General features: G+C 36.9%; 1 pseudogene; it reads right to left on the bottom strand.

Moving 5' to 3' along the window:
* LOC114051734 overlaps window positions 1-27,472 on the bottom strand; it is a 49,263-nt pseudogene that overhangs the window by 15,679 nt on the left and 6,112 nt on the right.

Raw genomic sequence — 27,472 nt, 5'->3', positions numbered from 1 at the left:
GTTATAATATCTACACACCCGTATACAAATGTGCCAACTATGTGCATAGGTGCAGGCATGTGTGCATATGCACACATATACAAATCATGTAACTATATATCAATATACACTGATGTGTATATATATATATATATATATATATGTAGTTGTATAAATATATGGAGTTGTCTGCATCAAGACTACATGATGAAGTAGGATGGAGGAGATAGGATGGCAATAGAAGAGAAGGTTGTTAAAATGTGAAGTGGAAAGACACCAAAAATATCTTTTGCCTACTTTGTCATATACACCTGCTATGAAGATATACATATATGTATGCTATGTGTTCACATGAATGAATATAGATTATGGATATGCATGAATATTGTGCATATGTACACAATGTGTCATGCTGCATGCATATACGTAACAGAATACATATAATAAGCATACATTTAGACCATATATATGATGTATACCTATTACATACACATAAATATGGGGGAGAAAGAGAGAGAGCACCTAACAGGTTAATAGCTATTTGATGACTTCTAAATTAAAATAACATCTTTATTCTGCCTTCTATGGGCCCCTATGGATAATTTGAAATCTCTTGGCCTGCTTTGTAGCTTTTACTCTTGTTTCACAATACTAATTTTCATCACCCTCATCGATCAAGCAGACAGTATTAAGCAACTCAAACACTGCGCTAGGCATCGAAAGCTCAAAGACAAAATCAGAGTCCCTGCCTTCATTGGGGCTTCCCTTCTACATGAGTTATGAAAAGAGAACAAGCACATATATAAGCATATATGAAATAACGCAAAGTTATTGGAGGGGTTAGCAATTGGAGGAATGAGCAAAGCACTGTTGTTGAGTAGTTTTAGTTGATTAATTGGCTATTTGATTAATTGGGACATAGCATTCACATGAACAAAGGGAACAGAGGCACAGTTCAAGTGCAAAACCCAGAAGCATTTATTGGTGAATACAGCACACCCACAGAGAACAGCAGAATCTAGTCTACTGCTCTAAATATTGCAGGTTTAGGAAGTGATTTTTATGGTTTTAAAACAAAGGCAGCCAGGACAATAGGAGAAATACAAAGTACCCTAAACCAAGATGTCTGTGAAAGCTCTGTCCATTTGGGGCCAGTATGAACAGTTTGACCTGGCCCTGTGGTTCAGAGTTCACCCAGTGGACACTGCAAAGGATCACTGATATGTCAAACTCAAGCAATACTCATTCCACCTCCTGATTGGCTAATTTTGATTCCCAGATTATTTCAGCCTCTCCTGGATAATAAGGGAGCCCAAGCAAATCAAGGTGATTAATAAATTTATTATCCATTCCATTTCCACACAGTCATGTTCAACTCTTTGTAACCCCATTTGGGGTATTCTTAGCAAAGAATGGTTTGCCATGTCCTCTTCCAGATCATTTTACAGATGAGGAAACTGAAGCAAATAGGGTTAAGCAACTCACCCAGAGTTACAGTTTGCATCAGAAGCCAGATCTGAACACACAAATATGAGTCTTCCTGACTCCAGGCCCAGCACTCTATCTACTGTACCTATAGCTGAGGAAAGCATAGAAAGTGACAATTCAGTTGAAGTTTACGGGAAGCATTCACTAAAGCACCTTCGAGGAGCCAAGCACTATACTAGGTGCTTTACAAATAATTAACTCATTTGAACATCACAATAACCCTGTGAGGAGGTTGTTATTGTGATCTTCATCTTCAGTCGAGGAAACTGAAGCAGACAGAGGGTAGACTTGCCCAGGGTCAAATAGCTAATAAGTATCTGAGGCTGGGTTTGAACTCATGTCTTCCCGACCTCAGACCTAGTGCTCTCTCTTCTGTACCACTTTGCTGCCTTACTAGGGATTTTAAAAAGCAGAGATTAGGAGGCAGTGCATTCTAGGAATGGGAGAGAGCCAATGCTAAGGCGTAAAGATAAAAGATACTTTGTATGAGTGCCAGTTTGGCTGATTGCAGAGTGAGTTAAGGAAATAATGTGTCACAAGACTGGAAAGGTATGTTTGAGCCAGGTTTTGAAGGATTTTAAATGCTAAACAGAGGAATTTATATTTGATAGTGTAAGTAACAGGGGTTCACTGAAATTTACTGAGTAGAAAAATGAAAAGGCATTCACTTTGGCAGCTGGATGAAAGACAGATTGGAATAGGAAGAGACTAGAGGCAAGGAGAACAATTAGAAAGTTATGTGATAGCTCAGGTGACACGTGATAGGGACTGAACTAGGCTAGTAGATATGGGAGTGATGAGAAGGTGACAGATGGAAGAGATGTTGTTGAGGTAGGAGCAACAATATTTATCACTGGGTAGATATGTGGGTAAATGAAAAAGAGTCAAGAGTGATTTGATGGATCCTTGTGCTCTTGACAGTATATATACATATGTGTGTATACACACATATGCATATACATGTATATTCATATACTGATTTCCCTTCTTCAACAATGCCTCTAAATGGAGGAAAAGGGGAACATAAACAGTTGATTCTACAATATTATCACTAGCACCACTGCTACTCTTCCTTCTACTGACATTCCTCTTCCATTACCTACTATTACTATTACTACTACTACTATTACTATTGCTGCTGCTGCTGCTACTGCTACTACCACCACCAACACCTTCACTACTATTGATGGGGTGATTAGACCTGGACCCCAAAAGGCAAAGACCATTTCTCTAGAAGCAACCTAGAATCTCAGCATACCTCTATGAGAAAATCTTTCTTGTTGCAGGCACATATAGACCTGCCTCTGTAATTTCTTTTGTCACTTGACTGGAAGATGGTTTGAGTGCGTGAATTCATTCCAGGTGATACCCTGACATTTGGGGGTCTCAGCAACCCTAAACTAAAACATGTCAGTACCCTAAACCATGTCACTATTACTACTATTACCAGAGATACATTTGTTTATTGAATTGAACTGGAATTGATATTGCATAATATTTCAATCTGGAGTGGTTTGTCAAGAAGTCTGATCCATGGTCATAGGCTGAACTGCTACCCAGTGTTTCATAGCTACATTATGGTAATGACAAAGATGGTCAATACAACAATCACTACTACTGGAAAAACAATTCCAAGTGCATGTTATACTGATGATAAGGCAACAATGTAATTTTTGTGCATACAAGACAGAATAATATCCACAAAAAGATATTTCTTTTTAATCAACACTTTTAGAATATTAGCAACTAAAAGCTTAGTTTCCCAATATTCCACAAAGTCAAAAAGTGTCAAAAATATTTAAAACAAAGGTTTGCTGTTGTTGCTATGAAATCTTAAAAACATAATAATGAATTTCTAACAAATAAGAAACAGCAAATTTGAAATTGAAATCAGATGGCATGACTTCATTAAATAGCAGCTAGGTGGTGCAGTGGATGGAATATCAGCCTGGAATCAAGAAAACTTATCTTTGTGAGTTCAAATCTGGCCTCAGACACTTACTAGACCGTGGACAAGTCACTTAACTCTGTTTGCCTCAGTTTCCTCATCTGTAAAATGAGCTGGAGAAGGAAATGGCAAAACAATCCAATATCTTCGCTGAGAAAACCTCAAATTTTTAAAAACCTCAAACAATTATTAAGTATGCTCTGCATCCATAGGACTAGGCTAGGCACTAGGAGAGATAAAGTTTAGATAAAAGTGTCTGCCTTCATGGAGCAGTGAGGGGATATGCCAAAATAGATAATTTAAATTCACAATATTACAAGCTATGTGCTTTAGACAGATGCAAAACAACTGTATGAGGTCCAGGGGAAAAGTTCATGATGGCAAGAGAAGGCAGGTGTCACTTCCAAATGAGTAATGAAAAATGATAGTTTGAGATCAAGGGAGGGGCAAGGAAAAAAAAACAAACTAAGAGCACAGCTGTTTCAGGTCATTTACCATAGGAATAAGTAGCCCTATATTCCTCAATACCTATTATAAGCACTGATTTATTTCAAGCATAAACAACACAGCATAACAAAGGGATACTGTAGTTCTGAAATGCTTCGCAATCTCTATTCTAAAAAGCTGATTCTGTATAAACTTAACCAGAATGCCATACATAGATTTCCATGGCAGAATTGCCCAGCTGTTTTGTCACTGGTACTACCCAGGTAGCAGCCTCTTATGCCACCTAACATGCCCTAAACTATATTCCCTCCCTTTTTAGTCTTTACTAGCCTGATAATAAGAGTAAGGGCATCATTATAGTCATCACGCTTTTTAAATGTGCATAATACTCCATGTGTATTGTTAGCATTAGAAAATATCCCAAGACCAGTCCAGAATTCTAAAGATAACTGCTGATTCCCCTAAATTCCATCAAACATCTGCTGCTTTTTCCAACAATGACTCGAAATGGGAAGAAAAGGAGGACAGATAACAGTTGATTTTACAATATTATTTTCAGCACCACTGTTTCTCTTCCTCCTACTAGCAATCCTCCTCTTTCTCCTCCTCCTCCTCCTCCTATTAGTGATATATTTATAAATTGCCTTATAGTTTGCAAAGTGCTTTTACATATAATATATTATTTGGCCCTTGCAACAACCCTGAGGTAAAAAATACAATTCTCACTTTGCTCTCTCTCTCTCTCTCTCTCTCTCTCTCTCTCTCTCTCTCTCTCTTTGTTTGTACTTGTTGCGATTTCATTGGAGAGAACTTCCTGGAGAGGAAATTCCTTCTGCCTATAGAAATAAGTAACTGTTCTGCAACTTACAGTCAGATAACTTGCCTAGCAGCCCTGAGAAGTTAACTGACTTGTCCACGGTCACACAGCCACTATATATCATGAACTGGTGAAGACAGGTCTTCTGACTTCTAGTCTGGGTCTTCATTCACTACACTACATTCACTACTGCCTTTACTTTCATTTTATAGTTGAGAAAACTGAAGTGCCAAAAGAGTACTAGTGATGTGCTAATGGTAACGAGCTAGTTAAGTGATTGGGTCAGGGCTAGAACTTCTGTTTGATGACCTAACAAGTTCACTGTTTGTTACAATATTTATCATCCCAAGACCCTGTGTCAAGCAGGAGGTCTCTTATGGATAGCATCACTTCAAGACTTGAACAAGTGACTTTTTTCAACAAATATCCTTTTGCTGTCCTGATAGACACAAAGTGATAAAACAAAAAGCAAGAAATCATTTTTCATAATTCTTCAGAGTCCAATTTAACCTCCAACCTGCTCACTTTGTAGTCCACGCATGTTGTGAAAGCTGAGTTTTAGTGGTATCTGTGGTATCAGAGTGGAATAGCTTCACATATTTTTTCCCCTAGATTAGCCTCTGGAGGATCTTTCTTTCTTTCTTTCTTTCTTCTTTCCTTTTTTACACTGAAGGGCAATATAATTTAAAGCATTCTCACTGTCTGAAAAATATAAATTACATACACATGTATGCACACAAAAATATTATAAAACTAACCCTTGTTTTCAATATTTCAAACTGTTAGGACGAGTATAAAAAATACAGAAAAAATTCCTGTATCTTTCCCTCTCTTCCATTCCTCTACCCCCACCTCAAATGAATCTAGACAGTTGGTAATATTTAAATTAGTGAGATCAGTAAAGGAAATACCAGTTGATTAGAATTCCAGAGAGTTCTGAGTTTGACATAACATGAATGTGAACCATCATCATCATCCAAGGACATTCAATTGCCATCTGCAATGGGATAATTTCTCCTTTTCAATGAATGATGACCAATAATATATTTAATTATTAAAATTTACATAATTGGAACATTTTAATCATCCACTCTTCTTTTAGGGCACTAAATATTGACTTACATTATTGTAAAGTATTTCATTGTTAATGACTCCAAGATCTATTGTTCCAACCATCTTCCTAAGGCATGGGAAGTTTGAGGATGGATGCATTTAGGGATGCTTGAATGCTTTTACAAGCCTATTATAAGCCAATATTCAATCAAAATGATTATTGTTAGTCATTAAAAAAATCTACTAAGTACCAAGGGTAATAATTCTTGCATGTTATTACTGGGAATTCCTACAACACACACGCTTTTTGTTATTGTTGCTGCTATTTGCAGGATTGCTTAATTTATTTGACATGGTTGAGAAGAAAAATCTGCTATTCAACTATTAACAAAAAGTAGCTCTGTTCCCATTAACTCTGAACATGAAGTCATGTCATAGAGCTTCAGGCTAGAATTACTATGAGATAGGCTATTACACTTGTAAGAACATTTAGCAACACTCCCTATTGACTTAGCAGTTGATAATATATACATTCCTATGCAATCTCTCTCCCTCATTTCTCTTTCATTCTATTCCTCTTTCTTCATATGCATGTCTTAATGTACATGATGATAAAATGTTAATAGTAGATTTTTTTTTGCTTAGGTGACATTTTTCCTTGGGCAAAGTCATGTAAAGAGCCAATATTTACATACAACTACTTTAAAATATGTGTGTGTGTGTGTGTGTGTGTGTGTGTATCACTGAGGAATACAAATGCCCCACAGCTCTCCTATAGTTCCTTGAAACTGAATCAACTCCGATATCCTTTCTTCTAGAAAAAAAGTGTTGCATTGCTCTTGACTTGACAAAAAAAAGAAAAAAAGAAACTATGAAGTAGCAAAGTTGAAGCTTAGGAAAAAATATTGTTTAATATATATGATATATTTTAATTCATTAAGTTAAAAATAGTACTAAGAACAGAAGAGGCTATCAAACAATAAGTTGCAGCTATCAAAAAGTAATGCCTCAGAAAACAACTTTGAGAGATTTAAGAACTCTCACGAATGCAATGTCAACCCATGATTCCACAAGCCTCGTGATGACCTATGCTGCCCTCTTGACTGAATAGTGTTAGATTGAAGATGCAGAACAAGAAATTCATTTTTGGACATGGCCAATGTGGGACAAAATATAGGACAAAAGTATCTACAGGATTTCTGCTCTTCCATTCAATGTTTCTCTATTCATTGCTTCTTTTACTTCCCCTCCATTTAAGTCAAACTGTGCTTCATTCCTATGTAGTGATTAAGAGAAATAAAGGAAATAAAGTTCAAACTGGCTAATTCTGCTACTTAGCAGCTCTGGTATAAGTTTGCAGGTGGGGGAGGGGAATTTGTAACTACAGGGTGCATGATTATATGTGAATTTCAATTATCATTTGCTCCCTGTTTTCCATTATCATAGATAATCAAGATTAGGCTGTAGTTCAGATTCATTGCTAAGGAGTTTCTTTTCCTATTAATTGACACTTTCTCTAAAATAGCAGCAGTAAGCATGAATATTCTAATGGTAATTGTATACAGTCTACCTTCGGAGGACTCTCATCAGCAAATGGCTAAATATACCAAAGGAACGTCAAAGAAAAAGGGCAAGGAGACAAATAAAGAGATGAAATAGTAAAATGTCACTAAGATGCTGATGCAGGGCATTATGCAAAGTGATATTATGCAAATATCTAAGGATAATTTTAATGATCTAGAAAGTGGTGAATAAGTTTCCTAGAAAAATGAAGAGGTACTGAGTTTGTGTTATGAAACATCAGTGAGTGATTAAGAATGTAAAAATTGACCTGTGACAGAAAAAATGAATGACTGATATCCTGCAAAGAACTCAGAAAGGGCAGAATTAACTATTATCTATCTCTGAGATTCTATGAGTTTGTGATTTCAATTTTTTGAACCCTAAGATGGTTCAATGAAAAAAATAATAGCATTGATATTAATCAGACTCTGGTATCTGAAGACAATTGCTACCTTAGACATGATGTGGCAAATGGTGGGGAGAAATCTAATTTAGAGAGGGGATTACTTAAAAATATACATGTAATATCAACTGTCTGGTGAATAATAAGTATTGCTAAGTGTTCTTATAACTGTAATATTTGATAATAAGTAAGGCTGGTCCCACTCTTTCTTTCTGTCTAATCTATAAAATAGGCTAGTCCCTTGATAGCTATTAGCTCTTTTGGTTTAATGTCATCTTTGGTCTGGTTAGATGATAAATTGTTAGGAGAAAACAACAGTAGGTTTTTGTAGTGAGAGATGGTGGGAAGACAATCTAAAAGTCTGAACAAAGGGTTTCACCATTTGGTTTTTTTGTTTTGTTTTGTTTTCGAGGCAATCTGGCTTAAGTGACTTGCCCAGGGTCACACAGCTAGTTAGTGTCAAGTGTCTGAGGTCACATTTGAACTCAGGTCCTCCTAACTCCAAAGCTGGTACTCTATCCACTGTGCTACCTAGTTGTCCTGTTATCACCATTTGGGAAATTTAAAAACAAAACTGAAAAGAACAAGAAAATATCCCCCCCAGGTTAAAGTGAGTATAGGGAGAGAGATCAATTCTGAGATGACCTAGAATAAATCATATGTTTTATTAGTACCAAACACCAAGATTTGTATGAACATTTACAAAAGCATTATTAGCAAAATCTGTGAATTCATGGAAAGTTGACTATTGTGATTTAATAGAGAATAGGTTGGAGAATGACAGTCAACTCTAACCCTTTGCTCAAACAGTGTAGAAACAATACTCTGCTTGGAATCTCAGTGTAGTTTGGAGATGAAACCTGGGGCAAAGGTGTGTGTGTGTATATCTATCTATCTATATATAGATAGATATACACACACACACATACATACATATGTATTACATGTACATGTATATATGTGTGTATGTCTATGTATCAATATCTATATTAGATAGATAGATATCACCAAGTTAGGTTTCATGTTTGTAGAATGTTGGAAAACCTGTACGCATTCTTCTATATAGTAGAATGTTTTCCTAAATCATATTTTTCCATTGTCAGTCAGAGATAAGAAATGGCAGAGACCATCATTAACTCTCTTGTAAAAATACACAATTGGAGTCACAGGATATAGGAACTACAAAGTAAATCAGATGCCATTTGGTCCAAGCCAGACCTCTATATATTTTCAACAGGGGGCCATTTATCTTCTACTTGAAGACCTCTCAACATGGCCCATTCCAGGACAGCTGCTACCTCTCCACAACTTCCAGCCATTGCTCCTATTTCCTAGCTAGGTGGTATAGTGGCTAGAGCACTGGGCCTGGCATCAGAAAGCCCTGAGCTCAAATCTGGTCTCAGAACTTATTAGCTGCTTGACACTTGGCAAGCCACTTAAATACTGTCTGTCTCAGTTTCCTCAACTGCAAAATGGGGATAATAATAGCACCTATCTCACAGTGGTGTTGTGAGGATCAAATGGGATATTTGTAAAGTGTTTAGCACAGTACCTGGCATGCAGTAGGCATTTAATAAATCCTTTCTCCTTTCCTATTCTATCTTTTAAATACTTGAAGCTAGCTATCCTACCCATGTCTTCTCTTCTTCTGGTTAAACATCCTCTAAAAGCATTTATACTTCAATAATATCTCCATAGATCATTATTCTCATCTATGTGGGCATTCTCTGCATCAATGTAGACCATACCCTAGTGATTCCTGTTTACCCTGTTTCAGACTTGTTGACTTCCTTAAATAAATCTTCCTCAAAGTATCCACCCAAAATACTGATGGATTTTTTAAGGCTTTTAACAACTTGTAGAGACCAAAGCAACACTTGACTTGTCATTTGTTATCCTTTACTCACCCCAACAGGAGCACTCTACTTTTTTTTCTACTCACACATGTCTCTGATGATATCTTTTGTGCCATTTCCCTCTGATCAATAAATTGTTGCTGATAATATGCTGTAGCCTCTTTATACTCACGTACATTTTTCTATTGTCCTTTCAATGACCTGTAATTTTGATTCTTGTGAGATGAATATTGCATAATTTAAATGGAGGATGGCCTACAAAATATCCAAATGGAAGAGATATCCCCTCTATGTGGAGTACTGTTTGCAGATGGTGTTATGGAGTCTGAATAGAGTCCTGAAACAATCCTGGTGCTTCTTCAAGGAGATCTATAACCACTCAAACAAAATTGGACTAGTCATCTTTACTGTAAAAGCAAAGTGGATGAAAAAGGTACATTGCTCAGATTATGACATATAGTTGGTTTTGCTGCTCATTGATTTCATACCATAGTACATAAACCTTAGGCATGTATTACAAATGGATAATGAGGTTTGATTATCCATTAGGTACAGTCGTAAAACTGAAGCAGGAGAAAGAGCTGAATTACATTTGGGAATCTATGTAGTACTTTTAACAATCCTAAGCCATACCTTGCAATAAAAACGATAATTTTAAAAACACCAGTAATTTCCTGGCAATACCATGTGCCTACAAATCATAGAACATTAGCATCTATATTGAATTAACATTTATGGTTTAAATTGAGGTGATCAGTATGCTGTGTGTTTGGGGGGGGTGGGTGTGAGTGGGCGTGTGTGTGGTTGAAATTTTGGTGGAGAATGTTAAGAAAGCATACTAAATGGGCATATTATCAATTCATCATAACTAAAGCTGGTCCCTTACTACTATTTTGAAATCTTTTCATCGTTTTTGATCCCTTATTGATTCCCTAGCATATCTGCTATGCATATATATGCATATATTTCCTAGCATATCTCACTATGACCATTCCAAACCTGCATTTTCATTAAATTTCCAATTAAAACCTTTTTCCTTATTCTTAGCAGATGAAATATTCTATTAGCAATTCAAACTCAAAATTTCCAAAATCAAACTCCTGACTTCTCCTTTCCTATTGTATATGTCTTATATTTACTTGTGTCCATCCAAATGTCTAAAACAAAACATATAATGGGTACTCAATAAAAATTATCCCTCTTCTATGTAATAAATAGCTGTCTGAAAAACAAATATTAGTAAATAATGACAAACTCACTTACTGACATATTCAGTTAACAAGGCTCTTGTTTTCCCATTAATGAAGCTACCATTTTTCTAATGGCCAAAGCTCAAAACTCTAGAGTTATCATTGACTCATCTACAATTTAAAACCCTCATAAAATATGGCTCCAAATTTCTTTCATACCCTTTTCCTAAATTGTGACTGTTTCTCCAGGAAAAGCCCCAGTCATACTTCACTTCACTCCTAATTCTGTCTTTCTCCTCATCAGTGACCTTGCCACCCTGAAGAAACTTCTACCCTAGGGCCTCACTTTCCTGATTGGTGACTGCCTCTCCTGTACTAGTGAATTGAATTGCTTTAGGCCACTGTCCCACAGCCAGGCCTTCTACATTTGACTCTCAGAGTTCTATGATATTCCAAGAGGTTCAGTGTTCTCTTCTTTATTTTGATATAACCTTGTGCCTGCTCTTGTGTTCCCTCCATTGTTGGGGCAAGTAACTAGGGGTTAGTTCCATTTTGCCATTTAATATCAGCTTTTACAAAGGGACAAGATAAAACAAGAACAAAGTACAAACATTTTCCACAGGGGTATACTCTCCCCTAAACCACTGGCATGGAGATGGGGGGATGACAGAGGAGAAGGCTTAAAATTTAGCTAAATTCATTCATAACACTTGTCCCACCAATTCATGAGTCCTCATCTCAGCTAATATAGGCCCAGAAGGTCACTCTTCACTCTGCAAAGCATCACTACTTAGCTGACTGCAAAACCTGGCCTACAATACCAAACAAGATACTGAAGCGCCCTCCTGACTCTGGAATGCTGAATTTCTGAGAATCCCTCCAGTCACTTAATTGCCCCATTGTATCCATTGCCTCTGTTTCCTCAAATGTAAAATGGGGGTCATATGTGAGGATCAAATGAGATACTAATTATAAAAACACTTTGCACGGTGCCTGGCACGTGGCAGGCAGTATATAAATGTTGGATATAATAAAATCATCATCATCATTCATCATCAAAAATCCCTGCCATAGGCAGTCAAAGACTTCTCTAACTTGATAGGTTTCTAAAGATCTACACGAGGGGTGGGAACCTGTGGTCTGGAGGCCACATGTGGCCCTCTAGATCAAATACTTTTATTAAGGGGATTTGTTCTGTAAAGTTTGGATTCAGTCAAAGGGCCACACTTGAGGACCTAGAGGGCCACATGTGGCCTCCAGACCACAGGTTCCCCACCCCTGACCTACACCATATCGTGGCTTGATGACCAGATGCACTTCCAAATGGAGATGAAGAAGGCTGGGTCCAGAACAGTTAAGTGCTTTGGTATCATTGTTGTACATCTTTGCTGTGTTAGGGCAAATTAAACCTACTTTTGTTAATTGTACAATGTCTAATGAGTAACTAATTTGGTCCCAGAATGGAATCTGAACCAAAAGAGGGTTAGCATAGATGCCTCCTACACCAGCCTCCTCCTCTATGATGGCAGACACAATTATATAGACTCTCTGTGGATATACTTAAGCTCCACTATTTCAGGAAAAGCACCAGCTATGTTTCATTTTACTCTTGACTCTCTGGCCTTCTCCTTGTCAGCTACCCTGCCCTTGTGCAGGTACCCTCTCTCTCCCTAGCCCCTACTGCACCCCAGTTCTGGAATCGTGAACCATGATCCCTCGAGAAACTTACAGTTTGACAGGGAAAGACAGAAGAGAGTGAATAGCATCCAGGGAAGAGTATTTTGGGCAAGGAAACATAGCCGCCTTCATAGGGCAATTGATTGACTTGTATTTCCCAGGAATGGTAATATTAATTTGATTCCTGTTCCCAGAGCCAGGAAGTGGGGGGGAAGGCTATTCACATGGACAGTGGCATAGCAAACAGATGGTAGGGGGTGGAATTAGGTAGAGCTAGTTACAGTGAATGCTCACCAGAAAGAAGGCAGAGCTAGACTTCTGGTTAGAGGTAGAGGCCAGAGTGAAGGAGTGTGGCATAAACATGGCAGGGGAAGAGCAGGGTGATGGGTCTGGTTCAGACTGGTTAAACATAGCACTTTAATTCTGTCCCACTTAAATTGAAAAATCAGCAAAGGCTCCTAACCGCTTATGTGATAATAGTCCAAGCTCCTTAACTTCAAATTCCTTCACAACACTGACTCTATCTGTCTTTCCATGCTTATGTCTCACTATTGGCCAACCACTTACATACACTATCTCATTTAGGCCTCATAACAACCTTATCAGATAGGCACTAAATATATTATTGGCCCCATTTTATAAAAGAAATGGAAGTACAGAGAGGTTAATTTACTTTCCTACGGTTGTGGGATTTAAAAACAAATTTTCCTGATTATAAGTCCAAAATTCATCACTAAGTGACACGAAGCCTTTATTCTAACACTCGTCTACTCACTCTCTCCTGGACATAACTTGCAAATATCCACTGTGACATTTTGCACACACAATTCCCCTCTCCTAGAATTCTCTGCCCCTTGTTCTTCACATATCTGCATAACACACTTTAAATCTCAATTCATGTCCTATCCTATCCATGCTTTCCCAGAACGCTCCAGTCCACAGTGATCTTTCCTATCTCCAAATTCTTATAGTATTCTTTGCCTCTACTATTTATTTAGCACTTATATATTACTTTAGTTAACTTTTTAAGTGCATCTCAGGAAACTTGTCTTACAATTATTTCCAAAAACAGATGCTGAGAATAATGACAAACTAATTTAACAGAACTCTGTTCTTGGGGGGAGGTAGGTGGCACAGTGGATAGAGCACCGGCCCTGGATTCAGGAGGATATGAGTTCAAATCCGGCCTCAGACACATAACACTTACAAGCTCCGTGACCCTGGGCAAGTCACTTAACCCCATTGCCTAGCCAAAAAAAAAAAAGGAAAAAAAAAAGGAAAAAAAAAAGAACTCTGCTCTCTATTTCAATTCACTGAATTAGATTTTTAGCACAATTTGGGGGTAATGGTGAAAATAAGTTTTAAAAAGCTGATATTTAGTTTAAAAATACACATAAAATTCTTGGGATATAGAGTAGCACAGACATCCCATCTATTATCCTTCTATAATTATCCTTGAATGCACGAACCAAATTCAAGCTACATTTATATACAATATCTTACAGTACTTCCAATAGAGTAAGATAATAGATCTAGAGCTGAAAGATACTTTAGAAGTTATCTAGTCCAATCTTCTCATTTTCAGATGAGGAAACTGAGGACCAGAGGGATTAAGTGATTTGTCCAAAGTCATATTAAAAGTAAGTAAGAGTCACAATTTGGATTTAGGTCCTATGACTCTAAGTTATTGCTCTTTCCATTGAAACATGCTGCCACTTAGGCATTCAAATGTTTGCCTACAGTATTGTCTACAATTTTGCATAATTACAAGTAATTTTCAGAATTATGATCCTGAATCACTATAAGATTCTCAGTCAACAACAACAGCAAAATTCAGTTATGCATATCATGCTCCACTTACAAAGGCAGGAAAGTTTATCCATATAACTTCCATAGATTTCAACAATAAGCCTTGAATTTTTTGTTAGTAATGGGGGCTTAGTTAAGCAGAAATCTAATTTACTATAATCCCTAAACATTCCAGTTCATCAGGGTTTTATTGTGAAAGGATTATTTATGTATTTTCATTCTAATTCAGAATTTTTATTTCAAAATAAAAACCACAGTGCATACTTAAAACTTAAAAGCACAAGAAATCAAATACATTCTCTTCCTTATTTGGTTATCGACCCTTTGGTGAAAATATTGGAAACTATTTATAGAGTATTAGGAACAATCAGTTGGTTTCCAAACATTGCCCAGAACAAGGGAAAAACCTTTCACATTTTGTCACATGAAGCTAGGGTAGTCTGTCACCAGTGAAACACACAGAGGGTTCACTTAAATTGCCAAGGATGCTTGTAGTGTCAGAATATCATTTTCCCTTGCCTTCATGACTGAAGACCTGTGGTATCCAACTTAACTCTTCATGATTGGGAAAGGTGATAAGATTCATGCAAATTTTGATGAATGTGACTTTTTAGGAAATGATTTTCCTACCAGGTTAACCATGATTCTGATAGCCTAATCAGAGAAGTTTTCCCCTATTCACTTTTCATTTCAAAAATTATTCATAATTGAGGCACTGAGAATGGCCAGTATAGTCACTTTTTATTACTCATTCTTTACAACACACCTGTGAGTTTGATAAGTATGATGATTCTTGCTATACAGATGGTAGAGCTGAGGTATAATGTCATACAGAAGCTAAATAGCAGAGCAGGAGCCAGAATTTATGATTCCCCAAATCACACATACACTATAGCATTTGCTATTATATTTGTTCCTGCCATCTCTTTAATGTTCATGCATGAAAAGCTAAAATGTAATTTGAGTCACTATCCAAAATGTCAATTACATTCTCAGAGTGGTTTCGGCAGGCCACTTTAACAGGAATAAAAACTATATTCATAAACTCAGATTCACTCATTTTTTGAAGTAGCTCTCAATTTTTTTTTCCAGTCTGACTCAACAATTCCTAATCTCTAGACAGATGAAAGCACCTGAAATATCCTTTTACACTTTAAAATAGATGTTACATGCCTAATGTGCCCTCTCCTGTAACATAAAACCTAATTTACCCCTTCACCAACTTGATTCTTTTTTTTTGGGGGGGGTCAGGTTTATTAAACTAAACTGTGAACTATTACCAGGAAATAGGCTGTTTACAGTGTCATGGGATGTGGAATATTATGGCTCTAAGAGCTAGAGATTTAACCCAGGATAAAAGATGTGGAAATATTCTAGCCTGGTCATCCAGGATAATTCACATTTTATGTCGCTAGAAGAGGAAATGAAACCCTCAGAAAATGTTGATTTAATTTGCTTCACTATCAGTATACCTCCATAAGGAAAGGCAGATGAGGGGAGGGGTAATAATGTAGACTGATAAATGCTGGTTCCTTATATGTCAGTTTTCCTGAAAATTTAACAGAGATAAAATAATAATGAGCTAACCTATTTTTATTCTTATCTTTTGACCTTCAAAATTTAAATACTGCAGTATCTAGATTAATTAAACAAATTGTATATTATCACAATTCCCTTAATTTTTCCATGAGCTTGAGATCAAAATATAGTTTTATTCTATGTATCTTCCTATATGACATGTGCATAGGCAGAAGTTATTTTTAAAAATATTTTAAAAGTTCTGTTTACTATCCTTGTCATTTGGACCTGTTTTCTGCCAGTTAATGAAGCACAGGGGTTAACCTAATTCATATGATTCCCATCTGTCATCTCTACAGCAGTGATGGGGCCCAAAATGAAATTCCATTCTTCATTTAATTCCTACAGCTTGACATTACTCAGGTAATCAAGCACAGCTCTTGGGCTTCCCTGTTTTCAGATGAACAAAACTAAGGTCAAGTAACTTGCCCTGGGTCACACAGCAAGATAGCATAAGAGTAGGGAATAGAACTATAAAGTCTTGAAATGTTTCAGACATTACCTAGGCTAGTGAACCATACTTCCTTCCCAGGTAATTGCCTACACTCGTATCTACTGGGTCGCATTTATTATCTTTTTATTTTGAATGGAATCTAGGTCTAGTTTGTTTGTCTGGTAATTATCTTCAGGGAGAATAGAATACAAATTTAAACCTCTCATTAACATGCTGATTAGAAAATTCTCTCAAAGAATCATAAGGCTAAAAGAGACCTCCAGAGATCATCTGGTCCATCCCCCTGGCTTCAGGCATAATTCACCTAAGTAATTTCAGACAGATGGGAAACTAAACTTAAAATTTCCAGGAAATCTTCTCCAATCTCCCTTGGTAATACTTAGGCGTACTTTATTCCACAACGTACAAGATGTCTCCCCTTACATTGACAGACATCAATACAATTTTTATCATTAACTATAACATATACAGTATATATATATATCATCAGCCTAATCTCTCTCCTGAGATCACATCATAAATTGCCTAAGAAACATTTTGAGCTGTATAAGCATCTCAAATTCAACATGTTCAAATCAGAACTCATTTTCTTTTCACCCGAAAACCTAACCTTCCTCCAAACTCTCCTATTCAGTCATCCAGATTCACATTCTCAGTGTCATCCTTCAATCCTCTCCCTCATCTTATATATACAGTCAGTTGCCAAATCTTGTCACTCCACGTCTTTCCTATATATCCTTTCCTCTCCATTCTCACAAGCTACTATCTTGGGCACCTAGATGATCCAGTTGACAGAGAGCTGGCTCTACAGTAAGGCAGAACTAAGTTTGAATCGAGCCTCAGACACTTACTAGCTTATTGGCAATTCACTTAATCTCAATTTGTCTCAGTTTCCTCAAATGTGTAACGGGGATAATCGTAGTACCTACTTCACAGGATTGTTGTGAGGATCAAATGAGATAATATTTGTGAAGCATTTACCATAATCACTGGCATGTACTAGGTGTTTAATAAATGTTTCTTTCCTTCCTTGTGAACTTTAGCATAGCTTGCCTTTATTACATATTACATTAGCCTGAATTACATACTACACTAGCCTCTCCCTCAAGTTTCTCCATATTCCATACCATCCTCTATGCAATTGGCAAAGTGATTTTCTGCACATGTAATCATGTTACCCTTCCCTCTGTTCATTAAATCCTACTGGCTCCCTATTACCTCTAGGATCAAATAGAAATTCCTCTGTTTGGCACTTAAAGCTCTTAACAACCTGGCCCCTTTTAACCTTTCCATTCTTCTTACACATTACTCTCCTTGGTGTATCTCAGTCAAATTGGTCTCACTGCTGCCGCTCATACAGAGCACTCCAATGTCTCATTTCCATGCCTCTGTATTGTATGTTCCCATGGCTAGAATATACATCTTGGAATTCTGTTTTCCTTCAAGACTCAGCTCAGAAGCCACCTTCTGATTCTCCCCAGATGCTACTTCCATTATTACCTGTATATACTTATGTAAGTATATGTATGTAAGTAAGTATGAAATTCTGTATATACTTATGTAAGTTCATGTTGTCTCCTCCATTGGAATGTAAGCTTCTTGATGGCAGCCATGGTTTCACTTTTAAATTTGTAATCCCAGCACTACTGACACATAATAAGGGTTTAAGAAATGCTTGTTGATTGATTGATTCATATGACTTCTAAAAGATTACTATTTAGGAATATAAAAACATTCTGTTAGCATTTTGTTAGCCTAAGCTTATTACTAGTCAGTTTTAAGTCCTTGTGACAGATCCCCACACGCTTTAATTTATGCAATATTTTCTATCATATTTAATCTGTGAAATTCTATACCTCTTCTTATATGTATATTAGGATGTGGTTTCTCTGTTGGTTTATGTGTTTGAAAGCTAGGTTTATACCTAAGCTTTCCCTCCAAGCCTTTTTACTTTTATTTTTTAGGGGTTTTTTTGTTTTGTTTTGTTTTTTATTCACAGGAGCTTGTCTCTAGCTTCCATACTTATTCTTGGTCTGTTCCTCTTCTGTTGCTACACAGACACCTAGCTGGTCATCCATACCCTCCTTGAACTGAGATATTTAATGGTCTGGTTATTTACATTCCCAGTGTATATTCTTTAAGGAGAGGACTGACCTCAGCTAGGTTTCTAGGTCTCTTTCCTTCCAGTATGGAAACTAAGAGTCTTCTCCATTTGACTCTGTTCTATTCTCTTCTGCCCTCTCTCACCCCTAGTTGTTTCTTTTTTCTTTCCCATAATAGCTGAGAAGAATCAGTATCTTCTACCTTTTGTACAGTGTGATGGGGTTTAAAATTGAGTCACTACCATAGAGAAGTCAGAGACACTTCTCCCCTCCTCTCCATAGCAGATGCTGATGTATTGGCTTGTCAAGTTGTTTATCCTGGCTACACCTACTATTTGATATGGCCTAAAGATGGAGATATTGAGTGGAATCTCTAAAGATGTTACCTTGAATAGTGTTTTTTCTTCTTACATTGTGGGTTCAGCTTTAGTTGAAAAACAAGTTAATTAATGAAAAGGCATTTATTGAGCACTCCTATGTATCAGGAATTGTGCTAAGTTCTAAATATAAAATATTAAATAAAATTAGCAAGAATACCTGTCCTGAAGAAGCTCTTAAAGTGTTAGAGTTATATTGTATATTGCCTGGGGAGGGAGTGTAGGATTAGGTTAGAGAGATTTTTGGAAAACATCTAATTCATAATCTTGCTGATCATGTAAACTTCAATTAGAATATAAATTACAAAACACTGTTTTTGTAGATTCCTTGAGTGGAATAACCCTGTCTTCCTTATCTCTCTCTTAGCTATCTTTGTAACTCCTCCAGTGCCTAGCATATATTGGTAAGATGTAAAAATGCTTTAAGACTCCAAATTATTTATTTCTTTGTGAGTGTTTCTTTTACTGATATAAATTTTAGTTAGTCTTTGATAGCTACTATGGCTGAAAATTTACCACCTTACAAGTCAACCTAATGACAACCTCCTTCAAAATTAGCAAGGCTGGTCTGCTGGTTACCTTACCCGAAGCCTTTCAAACTGAATAAGGTCTGACAAAAACTTGTATTCCACTGCTTAGTCTCTGAGAACCCAGAATCACCTGCACATATGTTGGTGCACTGGAATAAGATTTTTAATGAAAGTATGACAATGTAATGGTTTTCAAGAGGCTAAGAATGGGCTGTGTTTAGTAAAACTTGCTGTTTGAGGTAAAAGCTCATAGGATTTTATTTTGAATTGTCTGATGGGTCATAATCCATCAATAATCAATAATCCACCATCTGAGAGAAATGCCACAAGCTACTCAGGGAAGGTGATACTGGTAGGAAGTCAGCATTGGGAAAAACTGAGAAGATAATTTTAGCCTCAGTCTAAGATGGGATCCTCCTGGCTCAGTTTCCCCATTATGTTCCTTTGAAAGGGAATATTACCCACCTGGCTATTCCTGAGTCTGGCTATGAGGTGGATTTGATACTGCATGATTGGAAAACTGAATTATCTGAATCCAAACAGAGCTAAGGATGTTTCATCCTCTCAAAGTTGAGCCCTAAATTCAGTCCCTGCTTTATATCTGGGCCCTGTAGTTTTTTCTGTCAGATTTGTGTCTTCCAGACTACAGGCCATTCACCTACAGTTGGTAGTAAACAATGAGTACCAGCCAATATCCCCACATTGTTCCCTGGATGCAGCCTGTGCTCAGTTCCAGTAAACCTCCTCTTTAGGACACCCTTGAGGCAGGGACAGCTCTATGCCCCTTGCCAGCAGGAAGCAGTTTCAGAAGCCGAGACCTTCGCCACTTACTACTAAAGAATTTGAGTCCCATTTGTTTGAGGGGGGAATGATGGGGTTGGGATCTGGGCCCCAGAAAGGAAAAACCCTGGACTTTCCCACATGGTCAAATCTCTGGCTTTCACCTGAGGCTATAATCCCATCAACTGGCCTTTCATTGTAGCTACACCCAATTGTCTTACCTCCCTATGTATGGCCCCCACCCATTTCCCACCCTTAATCCTAGCTAGACTCCATTCTTCCTGGGCCAGGAGGTCCAGGTCCCAGGAGTTCTGTTCATCCCAGTGTACTGGCCACTTCTAGGTCCCTCCCACAGGCTTTCTGTATATAAGGTCCATCTTGTCTCCATTAAGAGGCTTAGATTCTTATAATCTAGCCAATAGGTTACTAATGTTCAGACTCCTTAAGAGTCTGCCCAATATGATGGATATTCTAATAAACTTTGTCTTTGGCTGAAAAAAAAAAAAGAGGCTAAGAATGTTTAAATGTTGCTTGCCGTTATGAGAATGCACAGATCCTTACACTTATTTGGGAATTGCCACATAATACCTTGCCAAGCTTTCTTGAAATTGGTTTTGCCCTCCACTGTTTCTCTCTGCTTTAGGAAAAGATACTGCTTATAATTATTCATCATATTTTTCATAATATTTTACAAGTAAGTTTACATTCTAACTTGGCACATATATCTCTCTCCATTTGGCAAATAAATGAAGTCACCTGTTTGTTGACTAAGGTGTTACTCTTCTTCTCCTGGTTGTGGCAACTAATTTACAGCAGTTAAACTTCTTGATAAAATTAATATAGTCAGCATCTATGTCATTTCTGTTGCCCATTTCCCATTTTTGCTTTTTTAACTACTTGTTTAAATAATCCAAGTTTAAGTCATTCCAACTGCATGTATATTTTTCTCCTTATTCTTCCTTAAAAAAAAAAATTCTGAACTTATCTCTAACAAATTGATGGATTGACAACACAGAGAGGTAACTCAGGAATAATTCCTGTATCAATAATAAATCTTTTCCTGTCTGTTAAAATGACATCTACTCTACTCTTTATGGTATTGCTGGTGCTTGCCATATCCAAATTTAATTTAATAATTTTTAAAAATTATGATACAGAAATGTGAAGCTTCTATATAATCTATAATACTTTAGAGTTTCTCATTTCTTATTCCTTAACAATCCTTTTCCATATGTTTCCCCTGATCCTCACCTTTTCATACCTTTTGTATTAAAGACATCAAGTAATTGTCTGAATGAAAGAAATGACATAAACACGGATTATAATAATTTCATCAGGAAATTAAAACCAAAAGTTAATTGCCACAACAAAGAGATCATAAGAGCCCAGAAAACTCCTTAGTGAGCAAACATCTAACTCATAGTTGTACAGGAGGAAGACAATGGGCTATATTGCTTTCAGGAAATTGCAAAGTTCTTTTATTGATCTGAAGCTTCTTGTGAAGATTAGGGTCCATCTTTTCAATACCAACACATCATTAGTATTGCTATATGACAGCAAGACATGGAATGTCACTGACACTGAAGAACTAAAAATTAGTATCACACAGAAGACAATGGAAATTCACATGACAGTTGTGGACAGGATACAACATAAAACCAACAAGAAACTCCAAGGAAGAAAGTGAATATGCAAATGTATACTAGGACAAGAACATGGGCCAGTCTCATGGCAAGAAGGACTATCACAGTGCTCAGGTGAAAAAGAAGAAGGCCTTTAACATTCTGGTAATGAACTTTCAGAAGGAAGGACAAGAGTCAGACAAGACGAGCAGGCAAGGATGACTTTCAATCTATATCATTTGATGGAACCCTTGAATCAATATCATGAACCTATTTGAATATTCTTCCAGTAAGCATAACATTCCACATTTTAAACATTTTTCCTATCTCTTTTGCATGAAATATAATCTTAAGATTTTTTTTTTCATTTAATGATCAGAGACCTTTGGAGTTATGATGGGAAACTATTTAGATATGACTTCAAGTAGGGTCCATGTTAAATTGACTACTTTACATATGGACTGAAAGTACAGTGTGTTTAACCAAATTATCAATAGTTACATATTATTTCAATATCACCTCCTCCAGAATCCTCCCTCCCTCCATGTTTTCCCATTTATTTCTAATAGGAGGTGATTGCTCTTCAAATCTATTTTTGTTAAAGAGAATAAAATGTATTACTTCATATTTAGGTCCATTTGTATTTTATATGGAAGTGGTTAAATGCTATATTAAACAGCAAACAGAAATAAATATTGTGCTATGCCAGAGGGCACAAACTCTGGCTTGATTTACTCATCTACAACTCAATCAGGGTACAATCTAGCTTTTTTTTTCTTAATGATCATATTGCAATACATTTCAAATGATACTTGAACTATTTCAGACTACAAAGTCGGTGATGTCTAAACATTTTCATTCAATATATTTGGTCTGTTTTCTTAATTCAATAAATACCTATATGGCTGCCCATTCATATTTACAAAAAGCATCAACTTTCTTTTGGAAATATTTTTAAGTTGCAAAAATTAAAAACCAAAGAATATATGGGACAGGTTTTTGAATCCATATAAATATCCATGATTTTTAAAATCATACTTGAACACCATAATTTTTGCCTAGTACTGTGAAACATCTAAATGTCACTAGACTCATTTCATAATACAAAAAAAAGAATACATGCTTACCTAGACACGGCAAAAGCTCATTGCAGGGCTAACTCTACCTATCAGCATAATATATAGTTGCTTACATAGTATGATTTTGGAAGCTTAAGGTCCCTCCCAAAAATCTCTCCATAAAACCACTCACTGATGCTTAAAATTCCTTTCATGGGGTTAAATTTTTCATTTCTCAATGAGATAAGGTTCAATAATGCTATACTTAGGTAACCACTGACTCAAATTTACTTTAAGGTGTACATGGCTGATTACAGGCACTATTTGCAGAAAGTAGATCAAAAAAGTAGAGAAAAGGAGGAGGAAAAAGCTCATAAAATGAGATGGTGAGGCTAAAAAGGAGCTTTGTCTACTTCACACAACAGGGTGTATGTTTTATAAAGCTATATAACTTTATTAATTATTTGTCACAATGTTATCTAAGACTAGCCTTGTCTCACAATATTCAGTATAGAGTAGAATCAGTATAAGGGCTTTACTTTTAGAAGAAACAGCAAAGAATAAGTAAGGATGAATTAGCAGGGATTTGAACTTATCCAAGCCAAGAATGAAAAAAATGGAACAGACCTACATAATGTGCTAAATCATGAATTTAACTTAATGCAAATACATACATATGTGTATTTTGTGTATCCCTTTTCTAAACTGCAAATCAAACCAGTTTTTTCCCCAAAAAATACATTTAACGAACCAGTTTGAACCAGCACTGAACCTATTTTCTAAACTACTGAATCAGAACAAAACTGAAAGCTCAAACTATCTCAGCATTGAAATAACATCCTATTCACTTCCAGTTCACATGGTAGTTTTGCCTACAAAATGGTCTTATAACAGAGAGCAGAGTAATGAAACACTGATCAATCAAGTAAGCATTTATTAAGTGCTTACTATGTGGCAGGCACTGTACTAGGCACTAGGGAAGGGTTAGTGTATTTTTTTCAGCTAATCTCTTATTTGTTTTAATGTTTAAATTATAACAATACAATAACCAGAAAATGGTCAGTCCTTCAATGGTTTTAAACCACTTCAATCCTTTTTTTTTCCCAAAAATAATGATGCAATTAAATTTGCGCTTTTGCATCAGTAGTGCAATACAATATCATTTCCTTCATAAAGGAACTGAGGTTTATCCACAAGAGAAGCTTTAAATAAGGTAGATTGTTGCCATCTTTCTATCAATTCAACAAGTCTGATAAAGGTATACATAGGGAAATCTTAAACGTAAGCAGCATTAATCATTGTAAATGAACATCAGAGATGCACTCAATATTAAACACCTTTCAAAACTACTTTAAAGAACAAATGACAAAAAAGGCTAAGAACAACAGAACATCTGTTGGGTGTCCCAGATGCAAAGAAGAATGGGCCCTGCAGTTACTTGCACTGTCTGAATATGTGACAGAGACCCTGGCGTCTTAGTCCACTTCTCTCTCTCCAGAAAGTGTAGTGTGTGGGTAGCTTTCCTAGGGTTTTGTCAGGCTTACTTTAGTCCCACTCTGTCTGTTCACTGGTCCACTGTGTTCATCATTCACTTATGCTTGGTCTTCACACACATCCACTTTGGGTTTGGCCCTGTAAATGATAGGGTCACAAAAATTATCCAGCTCCTTGGATTTCACAACTATTTCCACTACTTTCACCTCAGGGTCCTGAGTGAGGCTTAATTGTTCTGTGCATTCATCTTACTGTTCAACCAATTCATGGCTTCATTGATAAATTTTTCTACCTTTTACATATCAGCAGTATTTATGTGATCATATTTTTTAATGCTCCTACCACTTTCATAAGTAGTTGAATTTCTTTCCCAAGTCATTTAAAGCTTTTGATCTCTCTTCATGTTCTAGGTACCTATTTTGAACAGGCTGGCCAAATTTATTTAATTCATCAAGTGTACCCACATAAATTTGTTTTGGTTGATCTTTTCCATCTTCATAAAGCTGATTTTTTCTTCCACCATTGAAGTCAGTTTACTATCTTCTGTAGTGATAAATTTTTCATAGACATTGCACAGCTTGTCTCTGAAATCATATACATACTCTTCAATAGCATTCTTAGCACCATTTCTTTCTTTCTCTAATTTGTCCTGCATGATCATCTTTCCCTCATTCTCTATTTAACTGTTGATGAGATCCTGACCCAGCTACCCGTACTCTGGATAGGCAACAATACTCTTGACTTTACCTTTTTTAACACTCTAATTTGCTCATTCTTGCTTGTCTGAAGGTTCTGGGGAATTTTAGTTTTGTATGATCACTTTCCTCTTATGGGGTATGCTCAGCATGACTTTTTTGATGGCCCTCTTCTTGGTCAACCTGCATTTTATTCATCTCATCTTTGCCTTCATTCTTAAATGATGACTCTGTTTCCACAGGTGATCCCCTCCCAAACTTTGCTTCTCAATTACTGATGTACTAGCCACACTGAAGACACCATGGATAGTGACACAGAATTTAACATTCTCATTGAAATTGTCACCATCAGACCAGGGAAAAACATTCTGAATAGTGAAGTTCCTAATTCAGGAATCAGAATCATGTGAATGGATATAATATGCTTCTAAGTCAAATGGTTCCTTGATGTAAAAGGTAATGACTTTGGAGAATAGAGCAGGATGGTTCTTACTGAACACTTCACATCACAGAGTTTCATTCTCAAAAGAATATTTACTTAAATTGTATCACCTTTCACTATTTCCAAACACCAATGGTGACTCAATTCTTCCTCTACTACATAACAATTTAGAAGAGTATATCTCCCATCCTGGATACCTATATTCAAACATAGCTATGTGGTCCCATATATAGCTGTATATAAACCCTGGATCTAACATTATTAAATTTACTTTCATTCTAATTCTCTTCCTCTCTTTTTTCAGTCTTCCAGAACTTAGAAAACCCTAACTTTCTCTGACATATATACCATCCTTTGTAAGTAGCTGGTGGATCACTTCTTTTCTCACCTTACCTTCTTGACACATAAGTCTAGGACAGAGTGTCCAGATTTTCTCCTTCCTAACCACTGCTGCTTCCAAAGCCTCATTCAGATGCCATCACTTAGCAGTTACTCCTTTGAAGTTCACATATAGCAGTGTAAGGGACATTCAGGAAGGACTAGCATTTCTGGTGTCAGAGGTTGCCAAGCCCTTTTAAGAGCTGCTCATCCACCTTTGGTGTCCACCTGTCACTCATCTTTCACCTGTGGCTCCAAGAAGTTGTAGCATGTGCAGCAGCCACACTCCGATAAAACTGTCTTGGCAGATGGGCTAAACAAGGTTGAGGGTAACCAACAGGCCTCAACCCCATCAGGGAGTTAGGGGGATGTCTACCTCAAGTGTATAAAGACTTCTCCCAGCAGAATAGGTGAATGAGAACAATTGCTTTCAATGGTCATGAAGGCAGCTGAAGCAGAAGCTGTGGAGTGCTTAAAGCCTGGTAAAACAATGAAGAAACCAAGGTCATCCACTGCATCCCAGGCCATTGCCAGACATCTTGACTTGTGTCTTGCCCCTGGACTTTGATAAGTATGCAAGAGAGAATGAGGCCCATGACTCTGAGCAACTCTGCATCACTTAAATCCAATTCATGCATAAGTCAAGATATCACCCTGTCATTGGTCCTTGACAGAAATGATTTAGACCCCTATGTTATTCCAAATTTACCTCTAATCAGTATTAATTAGTCTGATATGTTTCCACAAGGGTAGTGATTATAAGTTCTGTGATTATAAGGCCCCAGAACTGCAAACTGCAGATTATAATTTCACTTGCCTAACCACAAGAATGCTGACAAAGATATCTCCATCCTGTTTTGCTCAATACCATGTCCAAACCCAGTGCTGGTGGAAAACTTTGGAGTGATATAGAAAGTTTCCCAATTTGTTTTTGTATCTCTGTACCATCCATACCATCTCCTCTTGCCCAACATGAGTAGGAGCCCATCCATCTTAAGATCACTTAGTTAGTGGACATGTCCTATCTTTACCCAACTCATGACCCTCCTGCTAATGCATCATTTTTGGCCCTCAAGAGCAAGGTATATCAGCCAATGAGATTTTGTATTTTACTTTGCATCTTCTGAGTGTCTGTGTATCAAACTCTATAAAAAAAAAAAAAGGCCCTGGGGAGTAGGGGGCATCTCAGATCATGAGGAAAATCTGAGGTCCACTTCATTAGAGGGGTGTATGGACCCAAAGTGCTTTTGGCTTGGAGTTCTGCTTCAGTGATTTTTCTAGAGGATTGGCCAATTTTGCACCCCACCCCATCTTTGAAAAAGGAAGGATGAACAGCAATCTGTCTGCTTTTTAGCACAATGTCTGGCACATAGTAAATACTTAATAAATACTTGCTGATTGATTATGTCACCTCGTCCACATCTCCAAGTCATTTTCCCTCCTTTCTTAAGGAGTTCAACACCTGTCTCACAGAATTCCTCTTTATTCTAACATCTGTCATTAGCCTTAGAGACTAATGCCTTTATTTCTCTACTCTACAGAGTGGTAATTATACATTAGGCCTCACGACCTCAAACTGTTTTACCTACATGACTGTGAACTCTAAAAATATCCTCTCTGATTACTATCTCCTATGCTGTTGTCCTTTGCCTCATTACTCTTAAATGCATCTTTTTTTATTACAGCATCTAGTCCACGGGTGGATAACCTACAGCCTTGAGGCCACATCTGG

This window comes from Vombatus ursinus, unplaced genomic scaffold (genome assembly GCF_900497805.2).
Source record: "Vombatus ursinus unplaced genomic scaffold, bare-nosed wombat genome assembly UNPS02014805.1, whole genome shotgun sequence".
In the NCBI taxonomy this organism is placed as follows: domain Eukaryota; kingdom Metazoa; phylum Chordata; class Mammalia; order Diprotodontia; family Vombatidae; genus Vombatus; species Vombatus ursinus.
Note: the sequence above shows the minus strand (reverse complement) of the source record. Positions and strands in the feature narration are given on the sequence as shown.